This window comes from Cygnus atratus, chromosome 6, assembly GCF_013377495.2.
Source record: "Cygnus atratus isolate AKBS03 ecotype Queensland, Australia chromosome 6, CAtr_DNAZoo_HiC_assembly, whole genome shotgun sequence".
NCBI lineage: Eukaryota > Metazoa > Chordata > Aves > Anseriformes > Anatidae > Cygnus > Cygnus atratus.
Window position 1 is genome coordinate 20580177 of NC_066367.1, and position 24692 is coordinate 20604868.

Below are 24692 nucleotides of genomic sequence, written 5' to 3' on the forward strand. Positions count from 1 at the left end.
CAATCGGCCATTGGGGTGTCTGTGTGAGCCCCTTGTTCAGGGAGGAGGAAGGTGCGCCCTGAGGGGTGGCGGCCATTTTAGGGGTTGAGGTGCTCTGATGGCTTGAGGTGCTGGGGCTGTTGTGACTTTGCTTGGTCACCAGCAGAGCTAGTCCCATCTAGGCAGGTTTAATCAAATTATAGAGGTTTATAAAGGTATTCATGTGTGAAATTATTTCCAGATTTGTGATGCAAGTTTAAGAATGAGAATGAGAGTTGGGGTCCTTTGAGTTATTCAGCCCTTTCCTCAGCCAGAGAAACTGATGTCCTATGAGACAAATTGATCCCAGATTTGAGTAAAGCCTGACTGTGTAATCACGAAAAGTAAACAGGGAAGGTCTCATGGATAATATTATGCAAAGTACAATGAAGGAACTGAAGTACGGTTCTGATTTGCAATACAACAGGGAATATCTCAATGGTTCCTGTTTCGTTTGCTTCTGTGGAACAAAGTCTGGATGTTCTATATGTGTATTAGTTACATTCTAAATAAGCCCTTAAAATGTTAACTTTCAAGTGGATTTGCTTGAACAGAATAGACACGTTCCATTCGTTGGAAGACTTCACAATATTTGGTGATAATAAAGCTGAAAAATAATTTAAGTAGACTTTCATTAAACATGAGAGAACTAATCCGCATTTCAGGATAGATTTGCATGGTTTTGATGAAGCTTTTGTGGTTGAAAGAAAGTGAAAAAGAAGCTCAAAAGTAAAGAATTATACAGCAGTGAGACTAGAAAGCCACTAGGAATTTAATTCTATAAATCCTGTAGGATTTACACATGGCAGGATTTCAGGTGATGAAAAGTTTTTGTTGCCCTATTGAAGTTGAGCCCCTGTAGTCACAGTGGAAGTCTGAAGTTTTACATTTTCAAATTGCATTCCTAGATCCAAAAATCTTCTCTGAATGGAAATCTGTCATCATGGGTTAACCATAAATGCATGTTAGGTTATGCTGCTGTCTTCCCCACAACCTGCTCAGCTGTCTGGTATAATGCCCAGTGCTGAAGACAGGCTCCATACAACACCACTGCTTGAGAGCAGGTGAGATAATAGACTACAGTGCCATTTAAAGGCAATGAAAACTCACATTATATAGAAGGCAGAGTGCAACATTTTCAAACCATGAATTTATATGAATTTATTTTCACACCCCAGAACAGCAAATCTGTTTTTGGGCATGTCAGATGGCGGGAGAGCACATGAGGTATGCCACCCTACACATGGCTGCATGCAAGGAGATTTGCTTGAGAGGTGTTGAAAGACTGTTGTTGTCTCACATGTAATAATGATATGTTTGACTTAATATGTAAGTGCACATGGTATGCACTTGTCCAGGGCCTCCAGACGCCTATGACAACCCTTCAACTTGTTGAAATGTTAGTATTGCTGTGTCCTGTTGTTTGAAATGGATCTCTGTCTGTTTCATTTGTGATTCTGCAGACGGAAGGATATACATGAAGCAAATGAACATTTTTAGATCAAAAGTAAACCTATTCATGCACAGTCTAAGACTTTCGGTAGAGGGATTTTACAACTAAGGTGGGGCAGCTCTTCATTCTATGTCCCTTGTAGAAGTAAGATGGATACCATGTAAAAGATGAAATTTAGCAATATATTTGCTAAATTACTATTTTTTTCCCATTTTTAATTTCTGAGTGATAACTTTTAGCAAATACACATTTTTAGTAGTGGTGATTGTGCTTGTAATGCGTTAAGAGGCATGAATTGTAGCATTAAATGGAATTACTAATAAATAATGAAAATTGACATTATAGTTTGCCTAAAAAGTAACTAAATGAGGAATTCATCAATATATATCATCTTAGTTGTGCCTACAGCTTGTGGAATGAATAATTTATATGATTAGTGTAGTCTCTTTCTGTTTGTGCATCATCAATAATTAGATTGTGATTTCTTAACAGTTTTCATGTTTATTTAATAAAATGTCTTTTGAGCTTTTATCTCAAGAACTGCAAATTTTCAAAAATTAAGCTGTGCTACTTAGCTGCGCTTGGTCATATAAGCAAAATCATAGTGCTTTAATTGGATAAGGTTGCAAATGTTTCTAAAACAGTTCCGTGTGTATGAATTTACTATTCTGTTTCTGTGAATACTCATACATTATTTTCAAATTTGTCTTCTATTTATGCTAACAAAACTCAAATACCTGAATATTCTAAAGAAATGCTAAAGTGTTCGGAGCAAGTCAAGTAGGTGATTTTAAAATCTAAAACAAAACACTGGTGGTACTTTGAGAAATTAAGAAGAAAAATGGCAATAAACTTAACACAGTGGACTGGACATTTACTCAGTCATTTCCTAACTAGTATTAAAATTGAAGAAATACTGAAGATATAATAAAGAAAATGTTGACTGAAAAAAAATGAGTTACTGTAAGCCTTCTGAATTATACAGAGTTCTGAATACATTGTGGGGAAGATGATAAATTCTCTGTTGAGTACAAGTGTGATTCTACTGCCCTCTCACCCTTCTGTTATTTTCCTTCTTTTTAGGAGAGGATTTCTTTGTATTATTTTCTGCTTCTGTAATTTATTTATTGTGTGATTTAGCAGCTGGGTCTCTGAAACAACCCTAACAAACTTGAACAACTTCATAATATGGTACCAATAATAATATATTTAACAGTTGCAGAAGTCCAATGACTTTTTTTTTTTTTTTAAAAAGTTAGGAATCTTTAACTAAATTAGAGGTTAAAGGCAAAAAAAAGGTGTTTATAACCCAGACCCTGCAATATCTGTTATTACAGATGACTATATATATATATATATATATGTGTATATATATTTTTTTTTTCCGAGGGTCCACTTTACAGTGGATCTTGACAGCAATGAGTCTTGACAACAGCTCAAAAATGAATCTGCTGGGATGTTTTTGATCTGGAACTGTACTGAAATCACTGCAGTGTACTGATTTATGGGTAGACCTACAGATGGCTTTACTTGTAGAATTTTACCCTATCTTTTAAAACCAAAACTCTTCTATCCATTTCAGAAATTACTGAGGCTTCTGCATAAGTATTTCATTAGGTAAATATCTGAAATGCAGATATTCAAGGAAGCTAATATTTTATTTTACATCATTTGTGCAGGTATAATATGGACCAACAATGGGACACAATGGTCATTAACTTCCTACTTTTCCTACAAACATCATCTAAAGGACGCAGTGAGGGAAGGATAATTCACAGCTGGGATACCTTTGATTTCCTCAGCTGCCACTTCATATCAGAAAATCTTAAGAATCAGGTGGGTTTGATTGACTATTATACTACCAGAGAGGTATATCACAATTAGGAAGCCGAGAAACAAATGCAACTGTTTGCTGGTCAATGAAGCATGAGATTAAAGGCTGATGTCCAAATGTGAGAATCCAATTAGCAAGATGATTTATGTCTGTGGTGCAAAAGTAAAATGCTGCTATTTATGTTATGAATTCTAGCATAGTGGGGTTCTCTTACATGTAAATTACAGAAAGATTTATTGTGAGTAATTAAATATGTATCTGGAATAACAGTATATGGTGTTATAAAGAAATGGCTCATGAGAAATGCAGTACAGAAGTGGTGCTTGTTCTTTCACTTTCTGTTGTTTTCCACACTGAAAAATACATACCAAGGCCTCTAGTGATGTACGATATTATGAATACTGCAGGTTCATAATTTCTGATAGGTTTGGGGATACTCTGACTCAGTAGATACACAGTAAAAAAAGGCACAGAGTAGAAAATTCAATCTGTATAAAGAAGACACAGTAGGAAGCGCCTTTTCTTATGCAGATGTTTGCAGTACGAGACTGCTGCATTTTGCAATGGTAACCAGTTTGTGGCAGTGCACCAATGCTTTGGACATTACTGTGATCTGTCTCCCAGAATTAAGCCAAATAAAGGGCAAATAGTATGTTCTTCATGATAAGTTCCTTGAGAAATAAACCTATGAAACTTAAAGATTGCTTGAGAAGAGAGATGTGGTCCTGTAAGAAGAATGTTGTTAGGGGAAAAAACTTGAAGGCTGTGGAGTAATTTAGAGAGAGGTTTATTTCACAGTTCATTTATTTGGATAATTGGTATTTTACAAAAGGAGTTTGGGGAAATGTATTAATTTCTTTAACTTGACTTAATGTGTACAGTTTTATGATTTTTCTCACTTTATGGAATAATGCACCATTCCGATTTCCTTTTGGTGACTCCCCAGAAAGTGTTTATGACTCCTTAGGATCATAGCCAAGCTGGGCAGATCAGAATCTAAACATGTTTGTCCACTGTCTGCATGTAATAATGCATGAGAATGGAAAAAGAGGACTGTGCTGTTAGTTGTGGAGACTAGAGACCTGTTTTTGGATGACCATGAAGAAACAGAGCTGATGGAGTATCATGGATTCACTCATCTATCCATCTTAGTAGAAACATGAGACATATATTATGTGATACACATATGTGTAAAGAGAGGGGAAAACTCAGGATAGATGCTAGTCTTTCAAATAGTGTAGGGAATGTACCTTTGTATGTACTTACGTGTCGGTCTGTTAAGTTGACCTGGACACCAAAAATACTGACATCAACCAGATGGGACACAAAAACCCAGTATGCATCGTGAACCCTACTGAATAGCTGTTCTTATTACTTTGAGCAGAAGACGTTAAATGTGATTAAATACCTTGCTAAATGTGACTACAGAGATTTTAAAACCATATTCGTTCGAGGTATTGTGAAAAGAAGTCTGTCTAAAGGAGCAAGTAAACATATTCCATATTAAGCAGACTCTATGCCAACTAAGCCTGGCCTTGTGATTTCTTTTTGTCATTGTTGCCTTGATCTCACAGTCATGTAATTAAGTGTTCCTAATTATCAGTTTATAAAAGGGGACTTTGAATGAAACTGTTGAGAAATTTGGATGAGGAAATAGCATAATTGTATGGTTTCATTGTTCTTTGATCTTAGCAGTGCTTGCTTCCTCCTCACAACCTATCACTGTGTGGTCACTTTCCTTCATTGCAAGATGCTGTTCTCATCTTGTCATGACATTTGCTCGCAGTCTTTGTTATGGATTTCACTGCAATGTCATTCTTCCAGATGCTGCCAAAGGCTATTATTCTGGGGGAAAAGTCTCTTTAAAAAAAAAAACAAACCAAAAAACAAGCGCCAATTCAGAAGATGCAAACATGAAAGAGAGCATTAGTGATCATAGTCATTTTTGAGTTCTGCTTTGCTAGATTCCTTGTTTTTATAGCATGAAACAAAACTTCATTATAGAGCATGTGGTTATTATGACCTCTCCTGACACTGTTTGCTATTTTCCAGTATTATGGCAATATTTTTCAGTGAACAGGAGCCTCCCGGAAGTATTCGTAGCGTCAGTACTAGTCACCACAGTACTGCTCATTCTATAAAGCTAGCAGAGAGCAAGCTCCGTTTCTTTCTCTCCTGTTACTTTCCTACCTAACACAAACCAATTAAAAAGCCAAAACTTTGCAGTGAAAGTTTCAGATTTAGTGGTTAAGTTTTTGCACCACTTTAACTCATCCTGTTATAGTTTAGGAAAATATACTTCTACTCAAGGGAAGAGATTGAGAAAGTGAGTGTCAGGTGGGAACTGAATACAACAATTTGTACACTGAACAGTCTCGACCTTATAGATGGCCCCTTTTCTGTTGCGGGTACTACTTGCAGTATTCACTACGGCTTATGAAAAAAGCATAATATAGAGAATGACCTGGTTCTTTTTTAACCCTGTCTTTCCTTTGCTTCTTTATCTCTGGTACTTCATGCTTTCAAAAACCTCCTGCCTAAACTGCAACTACAGATTTCAAAATTCCCTCTAAATAATTTCTTCTGTTAAAAAAAAAAAGCAGGTTGTCTTTGTATATAAGCTACATGGATACATGTCTGTGCAGAAAATTTTCTAAACTCCTACTTAAGAGGAAGACAAATGAAAAGATATTGGCGAGGAAGCATAAAACCACAGGGGACACAGAGAACAGACTTTCTGTTTTTAACCAGTCAAATTATAAAAATCTTTGAAATACACAAAAAATATGTATATACTTTTTTTCTAGAGGTTCAGTTAGTTATTTCAGACAGTCTAATGTTGTAATACCTATGTTGGAGTCCCTTTTCTTAATTTCCTAAGATCTTTGCTATTTCTTGAGATGCAGGAAAAAATCAGTGCATTTTAAAATTTATGTCCCCTCTCTCTCTCTTTTTTTTTTTTTTTTTTTCTTAATTGAATAAATCTTCCTGACAGGTGAGGAAATAGCAGTCTCCCTGCTGTGGATATAAAAGATACGCTCATCTTTGTACTGAACCTCTAGATCTTATGTATGTTATCATAATAGACTTTTACAAGTGAAACATGGAATAAAGCTTTCAGCAAATGTTTATTTTAAATGCACTGGCTTTTGAAACCTAAAGTGAGTGTAAAAGTAATGAAATGCTTTATATTCAGCTTTAACACTGGACAGTAATAATGGAAAGGAAATATTTCTGCATTCAGCTAGGTATTTCAAATTTAGAATTATTTATGCTAGGCAGGGAAAATAAGAGCTGAAAAGGTAGTTTAGAGATAGCTATGATTTTACTAGAAGAATTTGCTTTTCAAGGTTGTTTATAGAAGATAATCTGATATTATTTTTTAAAATATTTTACAGAACAATGATGGTTTGTAATATTAATTGGGAAATTCCAACTAGTTCCAGTTCCATTGTAACTGTAGGGCCAAACTCCAAGCTCTGTGTAAAGTGTGCATCCTTCTACCAGACCATATCAGCTTTGAAAAGTCTTTAACCTCTCAAAGTAATTTCTATAAATCCCAGCATGAGTAGTTTGAACTGCTATTCCCTGGAAGTTCACAGTAATTTCTTTCATTTATTGAGATGTTTTACCACATTTCTGTCCTGCAGGAAAGGCTTGCTCTCTTCTTAGTCTGCTTGACATCTAAAGGATGTGATATTGGACAGTTACAAATGAACCTTTGGCTTGAGGGGAGACATCAGGCTGACTGAGGTCAGTCCCATTGAACTGTCTGCTACATAAAAATAGAGCTGAATTAATGTAGATTTGAGTAGCTGGACTTGTTTTACATCATTTCTGAAAACTAACACGTTTTATTTAATGGGGCTTTTACATCTGGAAGTACACAGAATAAAATGACCTCAAGTTGCACCAGGGGAGGTTTAGGTTGGATATTAGGAAAAATGTCTTCACTGAAAGGGCCGTGAAGCATTGGAACAAGCCAGTCACTAGCCCTGGAGGTATTTAAGAGATGTGTAAATGTGGTGCTTAGGGATATAGTTTAGTGGCAGGCTTGGCAGTGCTAGGTTAACAGTTGGACTTGATGATCTTAGAGGTCTTTTCCAACCTCAATGATTCTGTGATTCTATGAGTACCACGAAATGACAGTATCCAGTACTCAGTAAGTGTTGGAGATGCAAAACACCCACTGTTTGTGTAACTTATTAAGATCAACAGGCATTTTGCCACTCACATCCACTGAGCTGAATACCACTGTCAGACAGAATACTCACCATAAGTTGTAAATTTTTTGTGAGCTTGCTGTGTTACACAGTTTCTTCAAAATTTCAGTTGTCCATAGCAAACCAAAACATTATCAAATTTGTTGTCAAATGAATAAGCAATGATGCACAAATAATGTATTTTAGATCCCAGATTGTTAGATTATTTAGGCTTACATGGACTAATATGGAAGTAAGCTCTTTCACATCTGTCCAGAAATATAAAAAGATATTTTGAAGTGATGCTTCAGTATTCCTGTATGTTTTTTGCCTAACAACACATGCCAGCAGTGCCTTTCCTACTGCTGCAGATATTCAGAATGCATTGTTTAGATGACCATAGCCACTGACTACTGGAAGATATGAAACAGATACATAAAATAAATTAAAGTGTTCAGCAGTAGTGAAAAACAGCACAGGTTAGAATATTAGAAGTGTTGTATATAAGAAAATATAAGCTTAAAATTTCTAATGCTCTTTTTGCTAATAGCGTTGCTCTATAGACATAAATTGCAAAGACAAGAAAGATCAGAAGTCCAGAAAAAAAGCCAAGAAAGAGTCCTAAATATTTAGCTCCTGTGAAAGGCAAGCTTATTTTTGTGTCATGGACTACTTCATAAATATATGTTAAATTTCCTTGATAAATTTTGCTTTTATATGAAGCATGATGACTTCTTCAGTCTTAGCTTTAGCTGCAATTCCAACTCGGGCTAACAGGTAGATTCTGTAAAGGTGTGGAGACAGCTACAAATGAAGAACATCACCATTCATTGCTAGGCAGTGTGGCACCCCAAATTGCCATCACCTTCAGGCACATGCGCTGAATTTGGTGCTTCACAGGGGTGGTTGGGAGCCTGTGGCAAGCTGGGAAAATAAGAGACAGCGCACAGAAGGAAGGCTGCAAATCTTTCATGTTTCAAAGTTTGAGCCCTTCCAACTTAAGACATTCATCTGATCCTTGCTATACTGAATCACATATACACCAGAGAGAGAGAGAGTAGTCGTCTCAGGAGCAATGGGGTTGTTGGGAGTAGGAAGAGAAGAGAGCAACTTGTGAGTTCCTTATTTTCATAGGCCATTAAAGCTGAGCAATGCTCTCTGAGCTCTCTGCCAACTACATGCTGAATTCTTGGGTTCTGGGCTCAGCATTTGAAATGCCATCATGGCCTGTTATTAGCTATTGAAAGCTTTCTCTTAATGGCTGCAACAGAACCTTGCTCATTAGCAGAGACCCTTGCTGTGCTTTCTCAGGGCAGATGCAGCTATATTTATAAAGAGTCCAGTTAGGTACTGCTCAAGCTGGTCTCACCAAAACTGTGTTAAATGGTAAAATGAGCCCTTGGCAACAAGAGTTGCTAGTGTCTGTCAGAAGTGAGGTTTGTTTAAATTATTTGGAAAAAGGGAGGTAGATGCTGCTTAAATAAATACTCTCCTCCCATGAAACATTTCCCAGAAGTTAAAACGGCAGTATTTTTAACGTCTATTAATTGTGCTGGAGGATTTCTTGCTGATTTGGTCTATGGCCTTCACTGTTTAGCTGTTCTCTGTCTGCAAAACTTAGGCAGCCTTGCATCATGCCATGGGTCGGTGATGTTTATGTCATTAATTAATACCAGATGCTCTGCTGGAAGTTACATGGTAGGATGTATCTTGAATGCATTACTGTACAGTTTGTCAATAGATAGAGAATTTCAGGCTTTAAAAAAAAATATTTATTAAAGTGAAGAGTTAATCCATGCTGTGTCAAGAACACTGATTTTATGATGATGGATGATGAATGAAAGGTTTTAGAATAGATAAAGAAGTGTATAAGTTCAGGCTTATTACAGATCTTCCCTTGATTTCCCCCCCCTCCCCTCCATAATTTGTGGATGGGTCTCATGCTTTGGCAAGTTCCCAGAACAGCATGTAACCATACTAGGCTGTTAGACATATGCTATTAAAACTGATTGTCCGTGGCGGTGTTCAGACAATTTATATGTTCCCTTAAACTTATTTTAAAAGGTCTTTTTTTTCCCTCTTTGTCTTGAAAGCCAGTTTCAACAAGCAATACCAAGAGGTTTTGATTTACTGTTATGAGTGATGGTTTTAAACGTCCTGGCACCTGCACAGGAAGGTGAAAAATATACTCTTGTGTTATGTTTTCTCAACCCTGCCTGGGATTTCAGGTACATACGGCAGACTGTGCTTTTGCTGTTCGAAGGGTTCTCTGACATTCTACAGTGACTTTTAGTCATGGCTTAATATTTTGTTGATTATTTTTAGGCTAAGCATTACTAAATACAAAGTCTGTATATGTCGCAAATCTCTTAATAAGAATGGGTAATTTTCTGATCATCTGCAAAAAGATATGTTGTTCGGTGATTTCATTACAATCAAAGAATCAGCAGTTATATACCTGACTGAGAGTATAAAATAACAAGAACTTACGAATGCTAGCTCTCTGTTAGTGACAGTTTTCCTAAGATTTTGAGGATCCCATCCATCAGTTGTCCTATAAAAAACAACAGAGGTGACAAATCCGGGGAGTGCTGAATCAGTGCAGAAATAGTTGAGCATGGAAACACCAGACTGTTTATGAGTATTTTGTATTCATTAAGACTAGGGATATACAAGTGTATTTTAATAATGGGCATATATCACATATATATATCATAGACCTGTTGCCATGCAATACTATCTTTCCTTCCTTTTATTCAGAAAGGAAAGGCTAGCAACCACAAATTTAATCATTTGTATCTCACTGAAAATATTTTAATCTGAAATATATATATATATTTTTTTTCCAGATAAACCTTTAATTAAGAGTTTCCATTTTATTTGTATATGCAACACATATTTTTCTTAGAATGAACTGTTTTTGATTTAAAAATCTTGATACATGGTTTCCAGGTTCAAAATAAGAGTTTTTCAGTAGAAAATCAGCTTTTTCTTGTTGTTTAAAATTCATTCCTCAGCATGAAAAGAATAATTCCTCAAACTAAAAATTCTGAATAACTTGAATTTTGAATTTTTTTAAGTTGGTAGAAATATTCTAGTTTGACTTTTATTTGGGACAATATTTTCAATTTCCCCAAAATAATCAATAGTTTCCAGCCTAGCTCTACAGAGGCTCTATTTTATACTGAGTTGCTCCCAGCTACACGCAACCATTAATTGAAGGAGATTAGAAATTCAAGTCTGACTTTTGAATAGCCTAATTTCTTAGTGAATAATAGGAAAAACTTCAGAGCAGCCTAATTGTAGAACACCACGATTAAATAGTGTTCTAGGCATCTAAAAATTAGAACCTCAGTTTTGCTTTTTATTAACATCAGTGGTCTTTTAAAATCTTGGTTTAATCATGCAACGAATTCTTGAGTTACACTAAGACTGGGATGTTGCAGAGGACAATTTTTCTGGTTCAGTGATCCCAACAGATGTTCTTTACCTCTTCTTTTTCTACAACTTGAAGTGAAGTGAAAGATGCATTTGTTAGGTTAAGCCTTAGTACTGCTTATGTTTAAGCATGTAATGACTCTGTACTTCGAGTTGATGATCCTTATGGGTCCCTTCCAAATCGGGGTATTTATTCTATGATTCTATAATTCTGTGATTCTAGTTCTGGTTGCAGACATATCTGCTTGTTAAATTCTACTTTATGCATAGTTCATGCAAGTTTGCCTGATATGAGCTGTCTTTTCTTTCCACTCTTCTATGTATGTAAAGTTGTCACATATATACAGTAGTCACATGACAAAAATTCACAGTTCTTTTTTAGTAGTATAGTTATTATTTCAGATTATTGTCATATGATCGTGAGGTTTGAGATGCTGTGGGGTGAGGTGTTTTCTGTGGGGAGTAAAAGTATATTTCCATACCTTTTACCAGAGTTTTCCTATTGTTAGCAGGATTAAATGAGTATTTGCTTTTGAGTGCTGTGATTAAAAATAGGCTCATATTTATGAGAATTATAAGGCAACCTTTAACCTGGAACTTATCCAGTATCTAACAGAGCTTTCTATTTATCAGTTTTTCTGAGGTGCTTCTGCAAAATCCGCCAGTTCAATTACATAATAGTGATGTCCATAAAACTGCATGTTTATCAGTTTCAGAATGGATATTTGTATAAACTTCCAAAGCACCTCTTATATTGGCATTCATAATTCTTCACAGCATGCTATTCAGGCCATTGAGAAAAATATTTACAGATGGAAAAGCACAATTCTAAAGAAGCCATTTTATTCCTTGCATGTTATTAAAAAATATCACCTTAGTCTATGAAAATTATAGTGTATGTTTACTATTTTGCAAGTATCAGAGGAAAGCTTAGCCATACATTGAGAATAGGAGAGAATGTTCTTCATTTTTTTAATTCAAAGTAAGTAAACAGTTGTGTTTCTAATGATAGCAATAAGAACATTTTGGTATCTTAAGAGTGGTGTCATAAAGACCATTTAAATTCTTTTATTACCCTTTTGAACATCATTTTAATTAAATAAACATCTTACAGTGGACTTTAAAATGCTATAAAATTCCAGGAAGAATGTGGCCCAAACTGAAATCCGTTGAAGTTTGTATGAATGATACTTTCCACAGACTTCTTGTTTAAGGAGGTTAGAACAGACTGTTAGTTTGCATTTTGATCCATCCTGTTGCATGGAAGTAGACAGTTTTGCTTAGCTATTATGTAACCTCACTACGCTTTTACCATATTTGCTAAGTCTACTTAAATAGTCTTTGTCAAAAACTTTCTGCATTCTTTGTCAGTGGAGCAAATGGCCATGTGGTGTGTTAGGGCAGATTTTAGAGTACCAAAATTCCTAACCTGTATGTATTTAGACAAGAGCAAAAGAGTAGAAAATGCTGTAAAATAAAGGCAGATTGAGTAACCTAAACATTCAATCTCTTGCATGTGGACGCCTCTTATGTGATTGTTCAACTCTTTTGAACACTCTGATATGTATGCGTAACCTTGAATTTCTGTGAAGTTTGTGCTTTAATAAAATATATATATAATGGCTGGTTCTTAGCACCCTGATTGAAAATACTCTTGGCATGCGATGGGCAAAGTTTGATCCTTGGAATCATCCACCTGATTTGCATGAGCTACTTTTGCACAGATGTGTAGGTAGAGATACAATGAATGGGCTATGTGATGAAACTATAATACAGAGCTCGAGGTGGGCTTTTTAAATAAACAGAACTTTCACATTAATATCTTGATACTACATGTGGAATGAAAAGAAAGGCCTTTTCTCTAATAGCGTTTGCAAAGACTTTCATGGATATTTTGTTATTTTAAATTGCATATTTATGCAGTAAAATTGAAACCTAATATTGACATAGCTCTGAAGTAAATGAAGAAATAATTGTCACCAGAAGGATTGGCAAGTGTGCATTCAAGTAACTTAGGGACTACATTGCTCTAAATATATAATGCTAGTTGGTTTATGTTCTTTCAGATTTACAAAGCTTTTTCCCTCATCTCTTTTCCTAGTCTGTGTGCAAAACCCAAACATATCTAAATATAAAAAAAAAATCACAATTTTTCCAACAAGCATGACCAAGCATATGGCACAAATTACTTGCCTTTAGGTAGGACTCCTAAATTATGTTTAATCACAGTGGTATCAAGCTATTTTTAATCAACACTTTTATTCTGAGTCACTTTTCCATTAGTGACAAGTGTAATACTAACTCAACCTTTTGGGTCAAGGAGCATGTGTAGGTATAAGGTTCAAATATCTTTCTGAAAAATAATGTGTACAAAACAGGAATATTGGCCTTGTGGAGACAAGAAATAGCCCTGCAAGTTTAAACCAACCACCACCACCAAAGATATATATATATAAAATGAGGAAATTAGGCAACCTACAACCACTACTTGTTAAAGTACCACATTAATATACATTTATTCCCAGCCTCTCCCACCAGCCTCTGAGTTCCCCTCATCTGCTGTAGCACAGCTATAGCTTTTTCTGTATGAAAGCCCATACTGCTCTAGGCTTACATCTGGACTGACAAGTGTGAACAAAATACAATAGAATTCATAAAACAAAATTTAAAAAATCCCCACAGAAATATGGCACCTTTAACAACCCCCTATCGTAAGTGCAATGTACTCCTTGCAGTGACTGGCTGTCACTGGGGAAGAAAGATAAGAGACATGTAATGCCTCCTGCCCCTAATCTCCCTCCTCACAAAGGTCAGTGTCTCAGCAGCACCCTCAGCATGTTCTCTCACTGTGTTGGGAAATGTTTCCCTTGAGTGCCTGGCATGCCGTGATGAATTTTTTAATTTTATTTTATTTTTTAATTTTTAATTTTGTTGTCTCTCCCTTTTTATGTCAGATGCTGACTTCTTCAGAAATAATCAGAATTGGAATATGAGCTTAAACCTTTTCCATATTGTGGCAAGAGAGGCTCATGTGGTCCAACGTAGCAGCTGGCAGCTTCATGGCTTTGAATAGGGATTGAAACAGCATGGTAACTGATAGCAGACTGGGAGTAGGCAAGGTTTCTGTCTTGAATGATACTCAAATTTAATTTCATTATTGATTTGAGGTTGCTTGAAACTGAGGGTATAACTGGTGAAAGGTAGTGCTCATCCTTGGCCAGTGTATCTATCAACTTGCTGCCTGGGTGGGAGTATGAAGCAGGATTCTGCTTGGGTGACTCAGTGAGTTTGTCATTATTCTGCCCTTTGGTTATTTCATCCAGAGATGCTATATATAGGTTGTGCATTCAGAACCACACCAGATGCACAGAGCAGAAAAACTGAATTGCTAAACACTTTTCTTTTATGAGCTACTTTTCATTTCCCAGAGTGTTTGATGGTATTCTGGCGGAGGGGATATCTTTTGGTAGCATTTCACAAAGACTGCATGTTGTGTGATTGGGCAGGTATTAAACCAAGCTCAGTTTATTTCTGCGTTTGAGGATCACTGTCTTGATCTGTCCAAAATACTTAGGTTTCAGACTGTAAGGCTTTGAACTTACATAGTAGGAAGTACTCAGAACACTGTGATTAAGGTTAATTTGATACCTTTCACTAGAATTCGTAAGAAATGGTGTCACCCCTTTACAATGCATAGAAAATTATAGAATAAACTAGAAGGCAGTACTTCTTCATAGCTTAGACCATTTTCATGCTAGCTTTACAGACCTAAAAATAACTATCTGCATAGAATTAAAATATTACATTATACTCTTATCTATAAAAGTGAAAAGCTTGAAGAGCATGCACTTATTACTGCACCTAAAGTGTGCCTATGCCTGCCAATTTTCAATTGGATTCAATTTTCTCTTTTTTTCCTTGATTTTTTTCTGTAAATTGTTGTATATTGGGAAGTAGAGCCGGTTGTCATGTAAGGTCTCAGTGTTCGGATGCAAAAATATTGAATGGTACTGGTAGAAATGCTTGTGCTTTACTCAAAAACAATAGCAGAAGTAATCCTATGCAATTTGTCTTACCGTAGCACTTTGTCCAAGATAAAGAAAACTAGTTGTGTCCAACTTTCACTTCAATTGCTTTCCTTCAAAGGCTTTTATCAGATGTTTGATGTATATTCTTCCAAGTGCAAACAGCTAATAGTTCAACATACTCCAGTCTGAAAATGTTCTGCAGAGTAAGACAGATATGCAAGACACCTGGAAGGAATTTCATATGATGCATAGCTGATCATAATTTTTGACCAAAATCATTCTTTTATGTCACTTTACTCTGGCCAGAATCACTTTTCTATGGAAATTGTTTTGCAGCTTGTGTGAAGTGAGTTTGTGGTTGTGATTTGTTTCGTATTAGTATGGACTAGCATAGTAACTGTGAAAACTGACTTTACCTGATGCTTTCTATGGTCCTTTTGTTGAGACCAGATAGGCAAATCCTCAGGAAACTAAACATGGAATTTTTTAGATTGCCTGTGAAAGATGAAGTGGATAAGCCTGATCCTCATGATGTAGTGTCTGTTCTGTGAGCAAATTAAAAACCCTCACTACAGATGTTTGTTTGGACACTTTCCCCAAAAGCTGTTTTCATATCTGAAAATCCCAAAAGCTTGGGTTGTATTTTGTAGCTAGACAACCAGATGTGCAGACGCTGTCAGAGAAATGCTGATCCTGCATTCCATTAACCCATGTGTCCTCTTTAATGTAGAGGACACAGTTATGCTGCGTACTATCTTTTACAGAGGTATCAGGGTGCCTATTTTTACAATGTGGGAAGGAAAAACAGGATTCAGCAGGACAGGAACATTTCTTATGTTAGCAGCCAAAACAATAAAATCTGCCTTAGAATTACTGCTTTTGAGTAGCAGTAATTCGAACAAAGATGTAGCAGTACTGTTGAGCAGCTTATACATGAATAGAAAGGAATAATCATGGTTGACATATTACTAGTTTGTGAGATATATATATATATTAATTTCATCAGCTTCCTTAAACTTGATCTAAATGTGGAACTTTTTGAAAGCCACATATCAGTGGTGTGTGTACTAATCCTATCATTCATTAATAGGATTAATGCGTATACCTCCTGTATAAAGCTTTTAAAATGTACCCTCTAGGTCCCAAACTTTTTTTTTTTTTGGTGAATTAATTGTTGAGATAATCCACATATATGCAAGAACATTCTAACTTGAATTATATATCTCTTCATGGCCCTGAATTTTGCACTGCATTTATCACTGGTAAGCATTGTTTCTTTACCTAGGGGCATTCTAGCAAAAGAGTGAAAGTGAGTAATGTTATGCTGCTGCTTTTAATGGCTCTGTTTGGGCAAGTCATTTTGGATAAAAGAATTAAAGATTTCTTTCTTAAAAAATCATAAATTCACTCATCTGTAATTTCAAAAACAAATAGAAAGATTATTATTGTATCATAAAGTGCAAAGTAAATAGGTATTAACTGAAATAGAAGTTAATTAAAACTGCAAAAACTATCCTTGGTTCATGATGTCCTGGCTGGAGAAAGTCTTTAAATTCATTCTCATCCATTTTTTATTATACTAGAGGAAAGAGGTTTGCTTCAAACATTTGTGTCATACAATTTTTGTTTCTGTAAACAGATTTTTTTTCTATACAGAAATTTAGTAAATTTGATTTCATCTGCATGATTACACTAGAATTGTATTCAAGGTGGAAATGGAATTTTAGAATATTGTTACTTCTGATATTTCCTTTAGGCTTTGCCAGCCCTGGGTACTAAAATCTAAGTTCTTCTGTATTGCCTAAAGCTGGAGTTGCTTCAAACTTTTTGATCAGGAACTCAGTGTTATAAGCTTACCTTTGTGAAAACTCATCAAATTCCTTGGGCTGTGGTTATGTAAATTTGTCTAGCTTAGTCCTAGGCCTCTGTTCAGATTAGTGTTAGAACAGAATTTAAAACTTTTATACCACAAAAGACTTTCCTTATGTTATTTTCTTTTTTTGTGTGTGTCTTTTAGCTGTGACAAGTGTATTTGTATGCTTTATCTTACTATTTCTGAAACTAAGACCAGTGCAATCAATGTTCTTCAGTAGAGTTATCCAAATGGAGAAGGTAGGAAAACAGATGTTTTTGAAGATATGAGATTCAGGGTGTTGGGGTTTAGTCTGCAGCCTCTGGCATCTATGCTTAAATATCATTAAGGGCAAGATTGCAGAACAATCTGTTCTGTTTCTGGATGATGAGTATAATGCTATGCAAGCCATGTCCTGCAACACCCTGTTCCACTTGGCTGGTTATAAGTCAAAAGTATTTCTTAGAGAAGTCTCTGATGAAGAAACTGGAATTTTCAAGTGGAGATTTAAAGTCTGGAAGCTTACCAATATTTCTTTTGTTAAGAAGAATATATTAATTAGATAAAAGATTAGACCCATTAAAATCATTGAAAAAACTCATTTTATTCACTGCGATAATCAGGATGATATGGAAGTGAGAGGTTAACATTTCAGTTATTGGCTGCTGCTTTTTGAACTACATGGTGAAAGAAAGGTTATGCTTATGAATAAAAATTACAGGTTAAGATAATGGTTATTTGATGGCTGAAAATTTTTAGAAGTTAGTATTAATTGATAAGTGAAGTAATAATGAGGTAAATAAAGGTTAAGCAACAAAATGTGGAAGGATTTATTGGTATGTGAACAAAGTAAAGTTTAGAACATCATGTTAAAGCAAGTGGTGAGGTTGTGAGTTTGTATTAGCAGCAGAAAAAATATGGTAGTGAGAGAAAGATCACTGGTATGATACATCCCTGCATCAAAAATCCTCATACTTGTTCTGATGTTTACAATAATCTTCAACCTGTTACTGTGTGATTGGGGAAAGCGGCACTTTGAGTGTGCAGCCATGCCTCATAGTGTCAATGCTAAATTAATTCATGTTATAGAACCCATTAGTGCTTTCAGTGCAGGAGAATATCTAAGAGCCTGCTGAAAGAGAAACTGTGTTTTTGTGTGTCTGATGACAGGCCCACTGGGGTTTCCTAGAACAGAGGAAGAGGAAGGTGAGAGTATGGTCATTTGGTTCATAATGGTATCTGGGTAGGAATGTCTACATAGCTTTTAAAACAGGACCACTTGAAGACTAACTAAGAAAAAGTTATGTCCAGGATGTGTGTAGTATAGCGTATATGTAGATAGTATATAGATTTATTTCCTAGATTGCTTTTGAAGAAGGGGAAAATGTTATTTTTGGTTGATAAACAGGATTAGTGTTCTTTGAGAGGCAGTAGTGAATATCAGTATCTTTTTCCTGTGACAGTAAAATAATTTCAAAATGTATCTTTCCTTTATTCTTGCTTTTTTTTTTTTTCTCCTTGATATCTGTATTGATATTGTGCAAGATGTGTTTTTTAGTCAGCTTGTCTGCTTTGCCTCTAAATATTATTATTTTACATCGAACATAGGGGAGATTATTTTTAGTAGCACATTTTAGTCTTCAAAATTTGAAATTCTTTTTGTGAAGAACTTTTTTTTACTTCTGGAGAAAAAATAAATTGAAAAAATTATACTACACTTGCTACTTCTTTCTCAACCTCTTTGCACTTCAGTATTTTAATCACTTGTCAAACGATTCTTCTCTGCAAAATTAGGCCATTATAGAAAAGAGGTGATTTACAGAGACACGTTCCAGAGATCTTACATTGGCTTAATGAAAATCCCAATAGTATAAATGGCTGTTACCTACTTCTTATTTATTTTGCAAAATATAACACATTGTACTTTCCCTGAGCTTAACTTTTGATGATTAGCAAGATGCAAGTTTACATCTTTAATGCACTTCTAACAGAAAACTGTTTTTCAAACTACCTGAATGTTTGTTGTTCACTAACATGGCAGTTATTGTTAATGGAATAAGTTCAAGAACAGAACATACTTTTTTTGTGTGTGTGTGTTTTCCTGATGTTCTAGAACAGTCTTTTAAACAGCAAAATAGAGTTAGGGAATAGATAAATGCTTTTCATGATACTTTATTTCATATAGATGCATATTTTCAAATGGAAGTCAGTGGGAGTTTTGACCTAGTTAGGCATATGCAATTTTAACCATTGTATTTCTATATTGAGCTATGTAATGTTTTTTTTGTTTTTGTTTTTTTTTTTGGGGGGGGGCTTTGGTCTGCACACAAAACTTTATTTTAGAGGATTTTTATTTTATATATGAAACTATATTAATCTTGTTTTATCAGTGTAGTGGATTAGCTTATGTCTCTTAGTATGGGATTTAAAGTAAGAGTCATCTGCTCCTGTGAACGCCTTTTGTTTTGTTAGTCACAGATAAAATAAATATTCCTGGCTACATAACTGTATTTCAATCACCTTGTAAACCAAAAACTAATTAGATGAGGTGGTCTATAGGTATGAAATAGAAGCAGAAGCATGAATGAAATATTAATAAAATTAGGCAGATGATGCAGTCCAGACCCCTTCTATTCATGGTACTTTTTCTGTGCACTAAATTGCCAGAGGTAGACACAAGTACTTTGTGACCTTGTAAAAGCCTGACATTTGTGTTCTTTTTATACTAGCACTTAGTAAATGCATTCAGCTTTCTGATAATAACTGAAGGAAAAATAAAAGGTGCAAAGAGGACAAATATATATGTTGCTATTTTTGCAACTAATCAAAATAATGGGGTATTTTAAGTATTGGTTTCAGGCAGTTGTTTAGCCATTTCCAGGAAAGCTTATCATAATGCTTACTGTTTACTTGAGAAGACAAACACCATGACTCCAAAGGTCCTCCCCTTCCTCCTTTCCCTGAGCTTTTGCTGAGCCTGAAGTCATAAGGTATGGAATAGCCTTTGGCGAGTTTGGGTCAGCAGTCCTGGCTGTCCCCTCCCATTTTCTTGTGCACCCCCAGCCTAATTGCTGGGGGGGGAGCAGCATGAGAAAGAGAAGACCTTGATGCTGTGTAAGCACTGTTCAGCAATAGTTAAAACATCAGTGTGTTATCAACACTGTTTTGGATACCACTCCAAAACACAGCACCATACAAGCTACTTTGAAGAAAATTGACTGTATCCCATCCAAAAGCAATACCATGCCTGAAATGAAGGGACAGAGTAAACAAGCAAAGGAGTAATGCAAGAAAAGAAAATGGCTGCAATAGCTTGACCAGAAGAGATCAAAAGTTCTTAAGTGCGTGACTCCGAGTCCAACATGAGCATTTGGGTGCTCCTAGAATTTTGTAGTAATTTTTTTTTTACTGTCTTGAATGAATTAGGTCTTTCATTCTCACTCATATTAAGTCTTCATTTTGTATCTTATAATTATTTTTCAGAGTGAAGCTCATGAATATCACTGATTGAAAAGGGTGTGTTTTGTTCAACACACCTCCACATGGTTTTTCATTCACGTTTTTTGTTTCACGGGGTTTGGAATGTGGAAGAGGTTCTGTAAGTTTTGTGTGTATTTTTAAACTGTTTTTCCTCCCTTAAAATGGCTGAATTGTCTTTGAAAAGCTGACTGCTATGAGGATGAGATCAATGTTAACCTATATGGATCATTTGAACATTGCTTTTTTGTCCTGCAGGGAACTCAGAGCACAGGGAACTTGGAGACACAGCACAGTGTTTCCTCAGCATCTGTGCAGAGACATTTTTGCTGACTTAGGAGAAACATTGTTTTGGCTTGTGTTTATTTACTCTTTCTCCTTCAGATACTCTGAAGCAGAGAAAGAGCAAGGAGGAGGATGAGCTACCAAACAGTTGTGACTTCTCTGTAAATGTTTTGGCACAATAAAGCAAGTAATAGGCTGGCCATCAGCAGGGTACCTTCAATGACATCATGGATGTGTGCAACCTCAACTTAATTGGGGACTGGGCCTGTATATGGCTCCTTTTCACCTATTTCTTCTGCTGTTCTCCTGTAGCATATAACAGAACTGCACTCAGTGCTCCTTTTTTGTATGTATGACAGCGTCCTCTAAACTTGTATAAATAAAACAAGCAAATGGTATTTTTTTCTATGAGATGCGATGCTTGAGTAAAGCGAAGTTTCCCCTTTCTGCTTTGCAATGTAGATGTTGCCATTATGGAGAGCCAAACATCACTGCAGTTTATTCTTGCTGCCTATCAAGCTGCAGAATGACATCATGCCAAGCCTGGGGTCCTCTACAGAGGGCTATGCATATCAATGCATAATAAACTGTAATTTTACTATAGCTCCTCAGGTAGCCCTCATGAATGCTCTATTGTCACAACTGTCAGTGGGTTTATTCTTGCCATCATCCAGTTTTGAGTTTACAGGGATTACACTGAACTAAGTTTAAAAGAGAATTTGTTGTACATCTCAAGTTACATCACCAAAATGTGAAATCTTCCACTACATTGATACAGTAGATTATTCGGTAACAGAGAGAACCAGGCATAGCTGAGCAGCTTTTGCCATGATCATGGCATCGGAACTGTTGCTCATAGCTTTATTTGAGAAGGATAAAAATGTTCTACTGATAATGCATAAGGGGAGAGGTGAGAAAAGAGGTATATCCCTTTAGCTGATTGATAAATCCTATTTCATCCTTCCAAATGATTTCCATCTCTTTGAAAAGGCTATATATGAACACACTGTCAATATTTTCCTTCTTTTCTTTAAATTTGTGTAGATGGTTGCTCTGTATTTCATCCAGTCATTGTTCCCACAACTTGCTTCACGTAATCCCTGTTCCTTTTTCACCTCCAAGATCACATTCAATTTGAATTTGTATGGTGAATTTTGGTTTGAGGGAAGCAAGCTACAGTTGCTTTGTGCATTTGCTTCTTGCCACCTTCTCCCCCCAAAGTCTGTAGGTTTTTGAAGTCGGCCTTCTGAAAGGATGTGGAACACCACAGGCAATCATAATTTTGTGTTAACGAAGTTATTTGTCAGTGAATTAAAATTCAGAAGTGGAAGTTTGCAGTTAATTAAATATGAAAAATGACCAAAAAGTGCAATAGGCCCTGTTTTTTCATTATTAAGTCCCATTTATCTCACACTGCATTTTCAGCTTTCAGTATTATGCAGATTTTTGGCATTAACCATAAAATTTAAAAACAAGAGTAAATGAAAAACATGTTCTGATCATTTAACAATGGAAAGCTAAAATCTTGCAGTCTGGCTGTGTGTAAACCAAAAGTCATTGACTGAATTTTCAGGTAATGGTCTCATAGTCTCAAGTAGCTGGAAATTAAACAATTGCTGCTGTGTTTAAACACATTACTTGTGATCTAATTACATTTGCTGTAAACAATTATGCCTATTCCTTATTTAGCCTGCCAATGCATCCACTTAGGCTTACACGACTCATTTTGTCCTCACTTTAGGATAGATCAAAATGTTGCACTGAAGCAGGAAGTTAGGACTAAGAATGTGAAATTTATTTGAATTTGTGTAAATGCTAATTAGGCTGATGTCTATCTGATTTGAAATATGGTTGTGAAGGCACAGACTTGGACTAGTCTAGACTACAAGTGCTTCCTCCAGCTGTCACTTAGTGCTCCCTATATTTGTGCAAGTATTCTGCACTTATTTCAAGGTACCAGTAAATAGCAAATAGAAAGCATTGGGTTGTATATTTCACCCCAGAGTATGCTTTTTTTTTTTTTTTTTAATGCTGATACATACGCAGTTGCTTTGGTTTATTTATTTTTTTTTCCACAGAAAATGTATATGCCATTACTTAAGTGATAGAGAATAGTCTCACTTAAGGTGAAGGGTGGGGGAAAGGAATAATGTTAATGGCTGCAATTGGGCAGCAAAACATTGTATGTAAATTCATACATTTTGACTTTTTGTGTGAACAGATGGTAGATTAAGGCAAACATAAAGATATTTCCTCCCGTGATGATTTTGTAAAGCAGCGTAGCAGATTGTCAAATTGTACACTGTTCTAATGGGACAGATTTTCTTACTGCTGGGTTGTGGTGGTGGTGCTAAAACTATGTGAATTGCAGCTCAGCGCTGTGTCCTGGTGGATCAATGTTTGCAAGTAGCTGCAATCATACAGATCGGATTCCTGGGTGACTCTGCCTGTGAAGGGTAATAATTTCTGGCTTCTTAATCTCCCTTCTCTTAGAGCAGATGTCTGAAAGTAAAGGCCACAATTGTATTCACTTCCCCAAAATCCAGGATGCAGCTTTTTAACTCCTCTGAGCTCTGAGGCTCCATCCAGCTACCTCCTCCCCTTTGCTCCACAGGAAGGTAACTTTCCACTCCTGGTTCCATTTCAGTCCCTCTAATAGCACTCTCCAGCTCTGAGTGGCCAAACTGCCTTCTGTTTCTTCTTTTTCAAGCCTCTTTTCACCACCATATAAACAGGCTGCTCTTTGCTCTAAGAAACGATGTGATATGCATTTCTGCGATGAGACTGGGAACATGTTACTGGCCGAAGGCTGTCCACTGGGTAGCAGCCGCTGAGATACTTTGTGGAACTGAGAAGCTGTAACACCCACCTTGACAGGACTGATTCAGCATAGGAACTTGAAATTTCAACCTCACTGCTGACCACTGTCAACTTTGGGGTTTGGAATTTAGCCTTGGATCATACTTGTTTCTGAAGCCATATTTAAAACCAGGGGAGTAGAATGAAGCTATTTTAAAAGAAAACTTGCATCAAATTCCTAGGAAGGAATGGATTGTTTTACTAAGCACTCCCCATATCACTGGTTTCTGATTGAGTAAGAAAGCAGCATGAATGAGAGCTGACTTGCTGATCTCTGTTTTCATTCGAAAGTCAGAGCTCAGGTATTTATTTAGAAGACTGAATACTTTTTTTTTTTTTTTCTTCACTAGAGCCAGTACAGTTTTTGACATTCACAGTTAATATTTTTGCTCTGTGGGCCAGGAAATACTACTAGAGAAAGGATTCGTCAGGGCCTGATTCTGCTTTCAGTGAAGTTAGCGGAAGCTTAAAATTGCTTAAAAGAGGAGGAAGACTAGACGCAAAAAGAATTGCTTTTCAAATGCATCTAATGGTTGTGTATCTGTATTATGCAGATTTACTCTCAGTCTTTTCAGTATATTTGAAAAAGACAGCCTCTCTTATTTTCTAGGGTATTATTGTGGTTTTAGTCTCTACGTAATTAATTTCTATTTATAGAGCAGATCAAGAGAAGTAGCTTGCAGGTGTCAAAAAGACGCATGTTTTCTCACATATATTTCTCATGTTTTCTTGCTTTAACTTTTTATACAAAGAGTATATTATTACTGCTTTTTAAAAGACCACAGGATGTACATAGACTTGATTTTTTCTGTATGATTAATACCAGGCATTCATTTTTTCTGCTTTCATTTGTAAGTACTTTAAACTCTCTCCATAGAAAGGAGAAATGGGCTATGTATACACATAATGATTAGAAGAATTGCAATCCTCTCTTTTTTTAGTCACCTACATGACTATAATGGATCTCTAACATGAAATTTCTACTTTACAAAATGCCATTACCAGCACTTGTTTCCATTTTTCATCTTGGAAAAACATTTAATTTCCAACTTAAGTTCTCACTTCATATTTTTAAATTACCTTATATTTTAAAAGGCTCCTTCTATGTCTCAAGAGGTTAGGTAACTTAACTGCTTTTGATTTAATAAAATCCTTATAGGAAGTTATGCTACTGAAATTTTGGTAAACCATATGGGATTAAAAAAAAAAAGAAGTGATGAGATGAATTAAAATTACCCTGGCCACA

At 35.8% G+C, this 24692-nt stretch overlaps 1 protein-coding gene across 27 annotated transcripts in view; it reads right to left on the reverse strand.

Annotated features, from left to right (window-relative positions):
- B3GALT1 (beta-1,3-galactosyltransferase 1) overlaps positions 1–24692 on the reverse strand; it is a 199990-nt gene that overhangs the window by 34539 nt on the left and 140759 nt on the right. For 11 of the 27 annotated variants that reach the window (XR_004781807.2, XR_004781800.2, XR_004781809.2 and 8 more), the window contains 2 exons: positions 15022–15169; positions 9998–10061 (listed from right to left, as the gene is read on the reverse strand). The exons of 6 other annotated variants lie outside the window; for them this stretch is intronic. The gene's annotated coding sequence lies outside the window, so the exon portion shown is untranslated. Of the gene's footprint in view, positions 1–6469; positions 8432–9997; positions 10062–15021; positions 15199–24692 lie in introns of those variants that run through there. 10 more of the 27 variants (XR_007708475.1, XM_035566655.2, XM_035566646.2 and 7 more) reach the window with 4 other exon arrangements.